This window comes from Lathyrus oleraceus, chromosome 2 (genome assembly GCF_024323335.1).
Source record: "Lathyrus oleraceus cultivar Zhongwan6 chromosome 2, CAAS_Psat_ZW6_1.0, whole genome shotgun sequence".
NCBI lineage: Eukaryota > Viridiplantae > Streptophyta > Magnoliopsida > Fabales > Fabaceae > Lathyrus > Lathyrus oleraceus.
The window spans coordinates 359,916,132-359,931,334 of record NC_066580.1 but is presented as its reverse complement, the minus strand read 5'-3'; positions in this window follow the sequence as shown (position 1 = coordinate 359,931,334).

Below are 15,203 nucleotides of genomic sequence, written 5' to 3'. Positions count from 1 at the left end.
TGCAAGCATCCGGCAATTACCCACAAGAACTAGCTGGGGATGCATTGATAAACGATCAATGATCCGGGGAACAAATCACTAGCAAACGGTGAAAGGACCCACTGGCGACTTCAAAGGATACAACATTGCAAGCATACGGCAATGATCCAGAAGATAACTTGCTGGGGATACAATTGCTAGCAACCGGCAATTATCCACAAGCAAAAGAGGAATATCAACATCGAACATCGAATGAAGATAACCACAAAGAGTAATCATCATCGGTTAGGATGAACAACAAGGTTAACTCTGCAAAGGGGAGAAATTAGGGTTTACAACTACCGAATACGGGGTAGAAAACCAAAACTCTGGCTAGATAAAATTGCTAGCAACCGGCAATTATCCACCTGTACCACGAGGCACAAACTCCGCTGGGGAGAAAAAACACAACATCATAACAATCCGCCATCAATCAGATCGAACCACAAAGGTTACCTCTGCTAGGGGAAAAGAGATAGGACTTACGACTACCGAATACGGGGTAGTGGCCAAATCAACTCTTGCTGAGGAAAAGGGTATATAACCACAAATTCCACCAAGAAGAGGGAACATAGGACTTACAACTACTGATATAAGGGTAGAGGCCCAAAAAGATTCCGCTGGGGATAAAAGAATTAATGCCGGTTACTGGGCAAATCATTCATTTATTCCACAGGGAAGCACAAGAAACGGTTGACATATGCCAATTCGGAACCAAACCGAAGAGACAAACTGAATCAAAACTCGTCCTATGAGGATATAACTCAATAGGAAAATCCATCCCAATATATATGTTGGGAGGAAACGGAAGAAACCGTCATCCACGAGGATAATCTCAGTGGGGAACTGCAGAAGGAAAAATAGACACTTTCTGCTTATGGGGCTGACTCTATATGGAGAGATTTAAACATCCGACATCTGCTTGGGAAGATCTATTGAAGATCTATAAAACCCATAGCAGGAGACAACGAACAAGAGATATATGGCAAAAAATGCAACATGAATATATGAATGTTTATGAATATGCATGAATATGCGTGATTTATGTTTGATGAATGCTGACAAAACAGACATATTTAACGCAAACAGGGTCCAGGAATCAAACACTCGGTACTATACTTCCAGGGGAAAAACCAACTGGAAAGCCAATCTGCAGGAGATCCACATGCTGAAAAGCAAAGATCTGCGGGGAGGCAAAAGATCAGAGATACCACAGAAGTCACAAAATCTCTGAGTAATGGATCAACAACAACCCAAATGGAGTACAGAAAGTCACAACAGGCATAAACAGCCACAAAGACAAATCTGTTGGGGAACTGGAGGAATCCCGAGATATCTGCAGGGGAATCCTCAGCATCAAAAGTTCATTGCACAAGCGAGAACTGCTACGAAAGCAAACTCCCCACAACTCCACTAGGGAACAACCCACTGAGGGAGAACAAATCATCCATATAGAATCTTCTGCACAAGCAACTCTACCTGGGGAGAACACAAGTAGCTATTCCATCAGGAATACACCCATTGAAGGAAAAACAGATCACACAAGTAGATTCTGCAACAAGCCACTCTACTGAGGATCAAAAGCAATCAGGGAATCCACCCAATCTCTGGATGCTAGACCACCAACCAAACTGGGGAAACAGAGGGGAAACAGAGATTTCAACAAGCAGAAACTGCCACAAAAGCAACTCTGTCGAGGATACCAGCTCTGACGGAGACTCTGAGGGGATATCACAGATACAATCCTGATTCTGTTGAGGATACCAATCCTATTGGGGATTTTGCACAAATACAATCCACCAAACCATAAATCTGCTGACGGCTCCACTGGGGAAATCCACTGAGGGACCCACTAGGGATATGGAAGAGAGTTGGGGGATCAACCACTAAATGCTGACTCTTCTGGAGAGAATATCCACAACTGCTGAGGAGGATCATAATCACTACTATGCTGAAGGGATAAGCGCACTGATGGGGAGATAGCAACTCCGCTGGCGACTTGGCCGGGAAAAAGGGTACTGTTGGAGCAAACGAAATCTTCCACAAGCGCTCTGCTCCCGGATATATCACAGATTCCACTAGCGGCTGTGCTGAGGAAAGATAGCAACAACCCTGCTTGCGACAATGTTGGGGAAAGCGGTAAAGTACCGGGATATCAATCCACCAACCACTGAATCTTCAAAAAGAAAGCCACCATGCTGAGGAGAGAAATCACCACTCTGCTAGCGACTGCACTAGGGAGAAACTGCTGCTGGAGAAAAAACGAAGTCTTCAACAACATCCCTGCTTAGGGGAACAACCCCAACAAAAGCTCTGCTTGGGGAACAACCCCTAACAACAAAGCAGGAGAGAGAGGATACAACCAATGCCAGGAATATGAACAAATGTCTTACCTGCTGGAAATCATGCCACCCTTGGGAGAGCACTGAGAAATTCTTGAGTATCCTTTCATCATTGTGAATGTTCACTTTGTTTAAAACAACAATTTGAAAATTTTATTTGTTTAAAACAATGATATTTTATCAATTAAAACATGCAAAACATTTGTTGAATTGAAACAAATAAGAGTGCAAATAATTGGATAAAAAGCTCAAATTGATTTGATGGAATGGTAGCCTGCAAATGGCAAGACTCCATAGATCTGTACAAATTTGAAATCAGTGATATATATTGGAAGAGGGCTACATTGAACATAATGATCCTTTCTCTACCAATTTGAATCTCGATGTATCCGAAGCTTCAGTCGACGAATCGAGAATCTCTGACGAAAAGACAGCTGCGGAACAGAAAGTCTTGTCAGGATGCAGTTACTTACCAAATCCCTAATTTTTGCCTAGATTGCCCCAGGGTGAGGTACTCAATCTAGCGGGATGCAAATATATTTTTTTTCATGTCTCTAATTTTTGCCTGGATCACCCTTGCGGGTTCTCCACCGAGACGCTCATTTTTGCCTAAGCCGCCCTTTCGGGTTTTCAACTTAGCGAGCTATTCTGTTTTTCATTTGCATATACTTTTTTTTAGGCAAAGTATTTCTTGACTGCATCTGAATTCACAGGACGAGTGAAATCCTCCCCATCCATTGTTGTAAGCATCAAAGCACCACCTGAAAAGGCTCTCTTAACAACATATGGACCCTCGTAGTTTGGAGTCCACTTGCCCCTGGAATCGGGCACGAAAGACAAGACTTTCTTGAGCACGAGGTCACCTTCTTGAAACACACGAGGCTTGACCTTCTTATCGAATGCTTTCTTCATTCTCTGCTGATATAACTGACCATGGCACATGGCAGTTAATCGCTTCTCTTCAATCAAATTCAGTTGGTCATAACGACTCTGAATCCATTCAGCATCAGTCAACTTGGCTTCCATCAAGACTCTCATAGATGGGATCTCCACCTCTACTGGGAGAACGGCCTCCATGCTGTAAATGAGAGAGAAAGGGTTTGCCCCTGTTGAAGTGCGTACAGATGTACGATACCCATGCAAAGCAAATGGCAGCATCTCATGCCAATCTCTATACGTAACTGTCATCTTCTGGATAATCTTCTTGATATTCTTATTAGCAGCTTCAACAGCCTCATTCATCTTAGGTCTGTAGGGAGAGGAATTATGGTGTGCAATCTTGAACTCAGCGCACAACTCATCCATCATCTTATTATTCAGATTAGATCCATTATTAGTAATGATCTTATCTGGCACACCATAACGGCAAATCAGCTGGTTCTTGATAAACTTCACAACCACCTGCCTAGTCACATTCGCATACGAAGCGGCTTCAACCCATTTGGTGAAGTAATCAATTTCTACGAGAATAAACATGTGTCCGTTGGACGCTTTCGGTTCAATCATGCCGATCATGTCAATTCCCCACATAGAGAAAGGCCATGGTGATGAAATCACATTCAGAAGTGTCGGAGGAATATGAATCTTATCCGCATAAATCTGACACTTGTGGCATTTCTTCACATATTTGCAGCAGTCAGACTCCATTGTCAGCCAATAGTAGCCTGCTCTCAGCATCTTTCTAGCCATGGCATGTCCATTGGAATGAGTACCAAATGAACCCTCATGGACCTCAGTCATTAACAGGTTTGCTTCGTGTCTATCCACGCATCTGAGCAAAACCATGTCAAAATTTCTCTTATACAGTACTTCACCACTGAGGTAGAAACTGCCTGACAACCTTTTCAAAGTTTTCCTATCTTTCGCAGATGCCACAGGCGGGTAGACCTGGTTTTGGAGAAAGTTCTTGATATCAAAATACCAAGGCTTGTCATCATTCACTTCTTCCACTGCAAATACGTGAGCTGGTCTATCCAAGCGCATCACGGCAATGTTGGGAACTTCATTCCAATACTTGACTACAATCATGGAAGCAAGCGTAGCAAGAGCATCTGCCATCCGATTATCCTCACGAGGAATATGATGAAAATCAACTTCTGTAAAGAACGTTGAAATCCTTCTCGCATAATCTCTATACGGGATGAGACCTGGCTGATTCGTCTCCCATTCACCCTTGATCTGATTGACAACCAGGGCCGAATCACCATACACATCAAGATGCTTAATTCTCAAATCAATACATTCTTCCAGTCCCATAATGCAGGCCTCGTACTCAGTCATATTATTCGTGCATTTGAAAGTTAGCCTTGCTGTAAGTGGAATATGTGTACCATGAGGAGTAATGATTACTGCCCCAATTCCATTTCCATATTGATTCACAGCGCCATCAAACACCATCGTCCATCTGGAACCAGGTTCTGGACCTTCATCAAGTGTAGGCTCATCACAATCTTTCATTTTCAAATACAGAATCTCCTCATCTGGGAAGTCATACTGCACTGACTGATGATCTTCAATCGGCTGGTGTGCTAAATGGTCAGCCAAGATACTACCTTTGATAGCTTTCTGAGCTCGATACTTAATATCATACTCAGACAACAACATCTGCCAACGGGCAATCCTCCCAGTTAAAGCAGGCTTCTCAAAAATATACTTGATTGGATCCATTCTGGATATCAACCAAGTTGTATGATTTATCATGTACTGGCGTAGACGCTTAGCAGCCCAAGATAAAGCACATCACGTCTTCTCAAGCATAGAGTACCGAGACTCACAATCAGTAAACTTCTTACTGAGGTAGTATATAGCAGATTCTTTCTTCCCTGATTCATCTTATTGACCGAGTACACAACCCATTGAGTCTTCAAGAACAGTCAGATACATAATCAGAGGTCTTCCTTCCACAGGCGGAGACAAGATCGGAGGTTCAGACAGATATTCCTTGATACTGTCGAAAACTTTCTGGCAATCCTCGGTCCAATCATGAGACTGATCTTTCCGAAGGAGCTTGAATATCGGTGCACATGTGGCAGTCATGTGGGATATAAATCTGGAAATATAGTTCAAGCGGCCAAGAAAACCTCGGACTTGCTTCTCAGTTTTGGGTGCAGGCATCTCTTGTATTGCTTTGACCTTTGCAGGATCAACTTCAATACCTCTCTCGCTGACAATAAAACCCAACAACTTGCCGGAACGGACTCCAAATGTACATTTGTTCGGATTCAGACGAAGCCTAAACTTCCTCAAACGCTGAAAAAGCTTCAACAAATGCTCAACATGTTCAACTTCCGTTCGGGACTTAGCAATCATATCATCAACATAGACCTCTATCTCCTTGTGCATCATATCATGAAACAAGGTAGTCATAGCTCGTTGATACGTGGCTCCGACGTTCTTCAGACCGAAGGGCATCACTCGATAACAGAATGTTCCCCAAGGTGTGATGAATGTTGTCTTCTCCATATCTTTGAGTTCCATCTTGATCTGATTATAACCGGAAAATCCGTCCATAAAGGAAAAGACTTTGAATTTAGCTGTATTGTCTACCAACATATCAATGTGTGGTAGAGGAAAATCATCTTTAGGACTAGCTTTGTTCAAATCTCTGTAATCAACACACATACGGACTTTTCCGTCTTTCTTAGGCACAGGCACAATATTGGCCACCCATTGAGGATATGTAGAAGTCACCAGAAACCCCGCATCAATTTGCTTCTGAACTTCCTCTTTGATCTTCACTGCCATATCTGGATGAGTTCTTCTGAGCTTCTGCTTCACAGGCACGCACTCAGGCTTCAAAGGCAGGAAATGTTGCACAATATCTGTATCTAGACCCGGCATGTCTTCATATGACCAAGCGAAGATATCGGAATATTCTCGTAGCAAACTGATCAATCTCTTCTTGACAGACTCTTCAAGAAGTGCCCCAATCTTCACCATATGAACACAATCCTCAGACCCCAAGTTGACTGTTTCCAGATCTTCAAGGTGCGGCTGAATGATCTTCTTCTCGTGCTCAAGGAGACGGGTAATCTCATCAGGAATCCCTTCAACATCATCTTCCTCTGCCTCGAATACAGGGAATTCAAAATTGGGAGATGGCGTTGGATCATTATGTTCAATGGGTTTTAGAATCAACCTGCATAATGATTTTGGTTAATAAAAACTTTAGAATTTATACAAGAAAATCATTATGCAGATGAAAAATGTTGCTCTTATTCTTGTTCTTATGGGTTTTTTGTGATCACTGATTTCATGCAAAAAGCAAAAAGTGAAAACAAATGGAAAAACAAATGTTTAACAATGCATTAATTGATTGAAATATCATTGTATTAAATGCTGCCAACAATGTCATCACTTCTCCTTTTGGCATGGGAGAAGGGTTTTAAACAAAGTGAACAATTACTCTGATCTATGGATGACTGTAGGAACATCTACAGCGACCCAATTGTGACAGACACCACCAGGTATGATGAAGTTGCTCAAGTCCTCTACATCCTCTTCCAAGATAGCAGCAGCCTCTTCAGGTTGATCAGCATGGATGAAACCCCCACTCTTGAACAGCCCATGCTCATTGAATGCCCCAGAGGAATAGCCAATGCCAGCCCGGGATCTATTGTCTTCCAGCTCAATCATCTTCCCTAAACCAGCAACTGCACCACATTCAATGGCCAGTTTTGCATCACGGTAGGAAGCAAATGAAGGAGACTTCTTCTCAATCGGCTCAGCAATAGATAAAGCTTGGAAAGGCGTTCCAACTTCATCCTCAGCATCAATATATGAGAAAGAAGACAAGTGGCTAACCAGGAGAGCCTTTTCTCCCCCTACCACAACCAGTTTCTAATTCTTCACAAATTTCAGCTTCTGATGTAGGGTGGATGTCACGGCGCCAGCCTCGTGAATCCATGGTCTACCAAGGAGACAGCTATATGATGGGTGGATATCCATAACCTGGAAGGTAACTTGGAAATCACTTGGTCCAATCTTGATTGGGAGATCAACTTCCCCAATCACAGTCTTACGCGACCCATCAAAAGCCTTCACAACAACACCACTCTGCCTCATAGGAGGACCTTGATATGACAATCTAGAGAGTGTGGTTTTTGGCAATACATTCAAAGATGATCCAGTGTCCACCAGCACGTTGGACATGGCATCAGATTTACAGTTCATAGAAATATGTAAAGCCATGTTGTGGTCTCTTCCCTCCTCAGGGAGATCAGCGTCACAGAAACTCAAAGTGTTGCAGGCAGTGATGTTTGCAACTATACTGTCGAACTGTTCAATGGTGACATCATGATCAACATAAGCCAGATCCAAAACTTTCTGCAGAGCCTCCCTATGGGGTTCTAAATTCAGCAGCAAAGATAATACGGAAATCTTGGATGGCGTTTGTAGAAGCTGGTCTACAACATTGTACTCACTCTTTTTGATGAGCCTCAGCATCTCATCACATTCTTCATTCACAACGCCACTCGGGCCAACAGAAGAATCAGGAGTCTTTTGTACAGAGGAGGGTTTGGCAACAGCAAGTGCCGGATTCTGAACATTAACAGCCGTCTCAACCGGACGCTCAGCAGTATCAGAAGCAACAGCCCTAGCCTGAGGCTTAGGCGCAGAGAACACTCGACCACTCCGGGTCAACCCACTAACATCAGCAATATTAGTGACAGAGGTAGAAGGCAACGACACTTCTCTCCCATCTTCAACAGCAACGGGGTTATATCTGAAAGGCACAGCTCGGTCAGAAGAATAAGGCACAGGGCCTGCCGGCTTGATTATTAGAGAAGGAGAGACCTTCGGCTTGCTGCCATCATAACGAATAACAACAGGCCCAGGAAGCTTGAACACAGGGGAAATAACATTAACCTCTGGTTCATCTTCATCAACATTACGGTTCTGAAGAATCTCTATGGTACCTTCGTCCAATAACTCTTGAAGCTCTCTTCGCACTTGGCGACAACCCAGGCGGTTAACAGAGCAGATGCGGCATCTGTCATGGTCATGCTCCATATGGCTGTACTGACACAGCAAACGATGTAATTCGACCAATGACTGTCTAATATGACTAACATATTTGACTTTGTATTTCCCAGGACACCCCTGGACCATATTCACAGATTTCCCATGCTCGGGCAATGGGTTCTTTGTAACATTGGGGCCTGAGTCCTCAAAGCTCAGGATGCCGCATCTCATAAGGTCTTGCACCTTAGTCTTCAACGGAAAGCAGTTCTCTATGTTGTGACCCGGAGCACCGGAGTGGTAAACACAGTGTTGGTCTGGCTTATACCACCACTGAGGATTTGCGGGCACAACAGGAGGGTCCCTGGGAGTAACCAACTTCCTTTCCAACAAGGAAGGATACAGCTCAGCATATGACATAGGAATCGGATCGAAGCTGATCTTTTTCCTATCATAATTCAAATTAGCCTGGTTGGTTGTGCTGCCACGAGGCTGGTAAGCCTGTTGTTGTGGACGATGCTGCTGCTGATACTGAGGTTGCCGATGCTAATGCTGATTGGGCTGCTGATATTGAGCCTTATCCCTGAAAACAGGTGCTATATGAGCCACCTGGTGCTGATTATTTGCACGGCGTGCAGGCTTCCTCTGAACAGAGGGTCTTCTTGATTTATCATGGGATTGCACAGCATGTGCCTCCCCATCTTTCTTCTTAAACGCCCCATACCGTTTAGAAGAGCTCTCATCTTTAGCCAATCGTCCTTCACGGACACCTTCCTCAAGACGCATCCCCATGTTCACCATCTCGGTGAAATCAGAGGGAGCGCTCGCAACCATCCGCTCATAATAGAATGAGCTAAGAGTCTTCAAAAAGATCTTAGTCATTTCTTTCTCTTCCAGCGGAGGAGTAATCTGAGCTGCCAGCTCTCGCCACCTCTGGGCGTACTCCTTGAATGTCTCTTTATCCTTCTGGGACATGGCCCTGAGTTGATCACGGTCAGGCGCCATATCGACATTATTCTTGTACTGCTTGACGAAGGCCTCGCCAAGATCATTGAAGGATCGGATGTTTGCACTATCCAGGCTCATATACCAGCGAAGAGCCGCACCGAACAAACTATCCTGGAAATAATGGATCAAAAGCTGATCATTATCTGTTTGCGTAGACATCTTTCTGGCATACATGACCAGATGAGCAAGAGGGCAGGTGTTCCCTTTAAATTTTTCAAAGTCAGGCACTTTGAATTTGATCGGAATTTTCACACCGGGAACAAGGCAAAGCTCAGCAGCAGACTTGCCAAACAGATATTTCCCTCTGAGAGTCTTCAATTCCTTTCGCAGCTCGAGGAATTGATCATTCATGGCCTCCATCTTCTCATTAACATTTGGGCCCTCAGACGGCTCAGAATGATAGATGGTGTCGTCTACCCTAGGAATGGTATGCACGACAGGAGGAGCAGCAGCAAGGACCGGGCTAGATGTCGGCATAGAAGCAAAAGTTGGAGCAGGAATATCAGGCATGAAACCCGGAGGCATACCCCACGGAAACCCGGTTGGCATAACATTGGGCATGAAGTGAGCGCTGGCAGCTGGCACAGTCGGAGCTACAACTTCTGAAATAACCGTCCTCTGGGGAGGAGTTGCAGGAGGTTGAGCAGGTTGATTCTGGGCAGCAAGGAGTTGCTCCATCAAAGCGCCAAGTCTGGCGACCTCTTCCTTCAATTCACGGTTCTCTTGCTCGAGTTGATCCATTACTCTGGCAGAATTGGCTCTGGTATAGTACCGGTGAGTCAGCTTGTCTTCAAAATAAATGAAGAGCACAGAGTTAGGCCACAGACAAGAAGACCAAGAATGACACCTGCTTATGCAAAATGATGCATGCAATGCTCGTTCATATGCTTTGTTTTTTATTTCAATGAACTTTTAGGGTATTATTTGCAAATTTCAATTTTTAAGCATTTAATAGCATATGGAAAATATCTCGTCAAATATATTTGAACAAGGAAGTACAACATTTTTGATCATATTACAAAGGGAAAAGGAAAATAGACATCCTATGGATCCCTAGAAGCTCGGGATGCTGGAAGACGAGAAACACACAGCTTCTTGATCTCTCTCATAGGCAGCTTCCATATCCGCTTTCTCCTTAGCAAGCTGATCGTACTTCCTCTTCCAGAACTTGGAAGACTGAGGAAGCAGAGAAGTCCAAGTATCATTGGGATCATCGATCACCTGATGCTCGAGAAACTCAATCAGAGCGTCCTTCTCCTTAAGCTGATGAAGCAATTCTTCTCTTTCATGGATCCAAGCACGTGAAAGGTCTTCTTCTCTCAACTCCTCTACATCTTGGGTGGGGAGGGTTGAAGGCCCAGCCACATCCACAGGTGTAGGTCTTGGATGATCATACGGCATAAGGTATACAGCAGCTCTCTGTCTGACCCAAGAGGTATACGGCTCCAAAGCAATGCAATTCTTCGGGCCCAACTCATTCCTAGTCTTCTTGCAGATCTTGCGCCAAGCGCGGACAAATCTGGCTTTCAGGCCTTGGGGATCTTTACCCTCCTGAAAGAACACCTTCTAACAGAATGTTACGAGGTTTATCCTTTAGGGGGAACCCAAGCTGACGACGTGCTAGGATAGGGTTGTAGCTGATCCCACCACATGTACCAAGAAGAGGCACATTAGGGAACTCACCATAATAATCAATAATCTGCACAGTATCATACACACGATCATACCAAGAGATATCATCATTAGTGAGAGACATAAGTCTCTGAGACCACCGTAGACATCCCTTGTTCTCCTTGAAAGCAACAGTCTGCGGTAAGTGCGAAATAAACCACTTATACAGCAGAGGTAGACAACACTCAATAACTCCTCCACCCTTTTCATTTCTCAGATGCAAAGAGACATAGGTATCACCCAATAGAGTCGGAACGGGATTAAGAACCGAGAAGATCCTAATGGCGTTCACATCCACAAATTTGTCGATGTTGGGGAATAATACCAAACCATAGATGAGCAGTACAAATAAAGCCTCAAAAGCATCCTCACTCATGGCCTTCCCATACACGGTAGCTTGAGCAATGAGGAACTCGGAAGGAAGACCCTGAATTCCACCTTTGGTAGTCAGATTAGCTTTAATCAAAGATTCATCTATGTGCAACAAGTCTGCAATCTCTCGAGCAGTCGGAATACTCTCTAAGCCACTGAACGGCACTTGATCCAGAATCGGGATCCCAATAAGATGAGAATACTCCTCAAAAGTAGGCAACAACTGGAAGTCCGGAAAAGAGAAGCAGTGATACAGAGGATCATAAAACTGAGCCAGAGTACTCATCAATCCCTCATCAACCTGAGTAGTCAACAGAGGCAGAAGCTTCCCATAGCGAGCTTTGAAACCCAAGGGATCTAATACATAAGAGGTCAGATTCCTTAACTCTTTCACATCAGGTTGTCTAAAGCTGTACTTCTTTGTATGCCTTTTTGGTCTTTCCATGTCTGAAAATTTTGCAAATAAACCCTTTAAGTTCCTTGAAAATTTTCTCATTTTCTGATGACATGAAGTGCAGATGAATGCATGAATGCATGAATGCAACAATCACACTCAAGGATCAAGCAAAGCACACCAGACAAAGGTCATGGGAAAGCTCATTGTATCCCTAATATCAATCATCCATTTTGGCGGATTATGGTTTACACCTTATCAACACCTAAGTTCCATTGATATTAACAATACATGAACCGGCTCAATCATCCTTAATATCAATCATCCATTTTGGCGGATTATGGTTTACACCTTATCGACGCCCAAGTTCCATTGATATTAAGGATATTTGAACGACTCAACCACGAATCACGGGTTTGCTGAGAGTCACGAGCATGGAGTCCTGGTTAAGAACCACCCAAAGGGAGTGTACTAGGGTTTAAACCTGCCAGACATGTTCTACCAGAGGTTCCCATAATCATCGTCCCATCTCTCGGATATTATCGGAGGAACGAATACTCATATTCCAAGAATATTCTCAAGAGAGACTCTTATGAGTGTAGTATCGCGTAACAATCGCATCAGAACTGACATCTGAACGACCTCCGCACTACGTCCTAAAAATAGGCCAAGATGGGCTTGGTAAACTAAGGTCCTTGGCTTCTAAGGCACATGATTGAAAGAATAATGCCTAACCACAAATAACTTGTGTGACATTATTAATCCAACATGACCTCCACCAAGTGAATGGACTCGCAAGTCAACTGGCTAAGGAATACTCCACACCAGTCAACAAGACTACGCCATTCTCCTATCCTAGAGTGCACTCGAGTTCGGGTATAGAACTCATCTTACAGAGATCACCAAAACAAACAGCAATTGTATATCAAGCAATTTAAACATTACAATCAATACAGTTATCCCAAATTGTACAAAAATATGTCAAATAACAAATAAACAAATATCATACAACAAGGGTGAAAAGTAGGCAAAACCACCAGGGAAGGTCTAATGTTGTCCCCAGCAGAGTCGCCACTTTTCTGTAGCGGTGTATTCGTCACTTTATGATTTATTGATTAAATCAAAAGCAAAGCATACAAAGAAATCGAGTCGCCACCGCACTTTTATTTATCCAGAGGATTGGCTAAAAAGCGAACAAAAGCCTAAGAAGTTTTACACATAGAAAACTAATGAAAAGATCAGAGAATCTGGGTAAGGGGTAAATTACGCAATGGGAAGGTGTTAGGCACCCAAAACGTCCTAGGTACTCCTAGGGAGCCCTTTTCACACTTGTTGTATAAAAATGTTTACTTGTTTATGACATATTGTGCAAACATGAATGGGAAGATGAGAAAAGAATGTACAATTTTATTATTTTTGTGTTTGAACGGATGAACCCGTTGCCTACGTACCTTTCCATAAAAAGGTAAAGGATCAAAACGCCGTAGTTCGGCTAAAAGATTTCCAAAATATGAGTGAATTCATTTTAAAACAAGAGCGCTAAGGCTCTTCATTACCAATGGGAGAAAACTCAACCTGAATCAACAATCCACCATGCGAGGACGGCTTCAACATACTAGTGAGGGGTTAACCCTATAATAAGTATGGAAGACTTACAATCAACTCACTAAGGATAAGGTAAGATTTACATCAACCACTATGGTAATTAAAACCTATGGCTAATGTATGAAAACATATCAACAATGGAAAAAGCCACAAAACAATTGAATGGGTGAAGTTAATTGATTATGAGTATTCGCAAAATATGGTCAAAGTATGATTAGTATTCAATTCAAAGAAGTGTTATGAAATGGATTTTGAAAAGTCAAGGACTTAAGGTCCAGGTTTCTAATTTGAAAAGACATGAGAATGTTTGCACACTATGTATTTACAAGTTTCAAAAGTCAACAAGTGAAAAGGGTTTTGAAACAAAAAGGGTGTGGATGAAGGAGTGTAAAACTTCCTAGAAGTTCACCTCTTGAAATCATATAGAAGATGATTCAAGTGTGTCCTTTGGAATAAGGCAACAAAGCAAGTAAGCGAATAAAAGCAAGGTGATACCGGATGCCATCAATGGACTTATACCAATCTCACAAACAAAAGCGGATACCGGATACCAATCAATGGATTTACACCAATCTCCTAAAACAAAACAATGATACCGGATGCCAATAAATGGACTTATTCCAATCTCACAAAGCCAACACGGATACCGGATACCAATCAATGGATTTACACCAATCTCCTAAAACAAACATGGATATCGGATGCCAATAAATGGACTTATTCCAATTTCCTAAAACAAACACGGATATCGGATGCCAATAAATGGACTTATTCCAATTTCCTAAAACAAACACGGATATCGGATGCCAATAAATGGACTTATTCCAATCTCCTAAAACAAAATAAAACATGGATGTCAGATGCCAATTTATCTGGACTTATACCAACCTCCAAAGGATGATCATAGGAGTACAAATGCCAACAACATGGACTTACAATTGCATCCTCACACACAACAAACAAACAGAAGCACTAAGCAAAGAGGACATAAGTGGCCAATGAAATGGTCTTACACTCAATCCCTTCCAAATCATAGGAACAATGGCCAATGAATGGACTTACAATTGATTCCTCAATGGGCAAGCTCAAACAAGATACAAAGATATGAAATGATGATCATGCAATAATGAACAATTAATGATGATAAGTGCACAAAGGCAAACAAGCAAACATGTACAAATGAATCAAGCAATCAATCAAGCAAGTCAGATAGCACCCACTATATACAAGCAATTAGGCTCAAGCAAGGGTTAGACTTTAAAGTCAACTGGAATGGGGTAAGTGGTGCTCTTAACCTTAACATTGAGAGTTAAGGTGAAGCAGATGAAAGGATATGAGGGGTGTGCCTCATGGCTCTTATCCCTGGTCAGGGAGAGCTTTGAATATCAGAAGGTGTGGGAGTTCAGAAAGTTGGAACTCTCTCCACAAGTTAATGACTCTATAGATCTTTGGGTTAAGATCCACAATGCTACAACATGTAATGTGAGCAAAGGGAAGACACACAGAATAGTAGGAGATGGACTACACATCTCTTTTATCTACCAATTGCCTTATCAAAAGGGCTTTTCCTGCTTGGGGACAAAGATAAACAATCACAAACATTGCCTCTTAAGGAGGACTTCAGACAGGTGCCTGGCTAAGTAACAAGCCAGGTCTTCCAGACTACATGAAGAAGAGATGTTATACCTCAATGCTTAAGCTATCAAGCAAAGCAAAAGCAAGTTAACAATGAACTATAGCAACCAAGGTACCTGAAAAAATTCCAACATAATCAGTATACAACTCAAGAAAGAAAGTCAACAGACAACAGACAGCCAACTATACACAAGCAA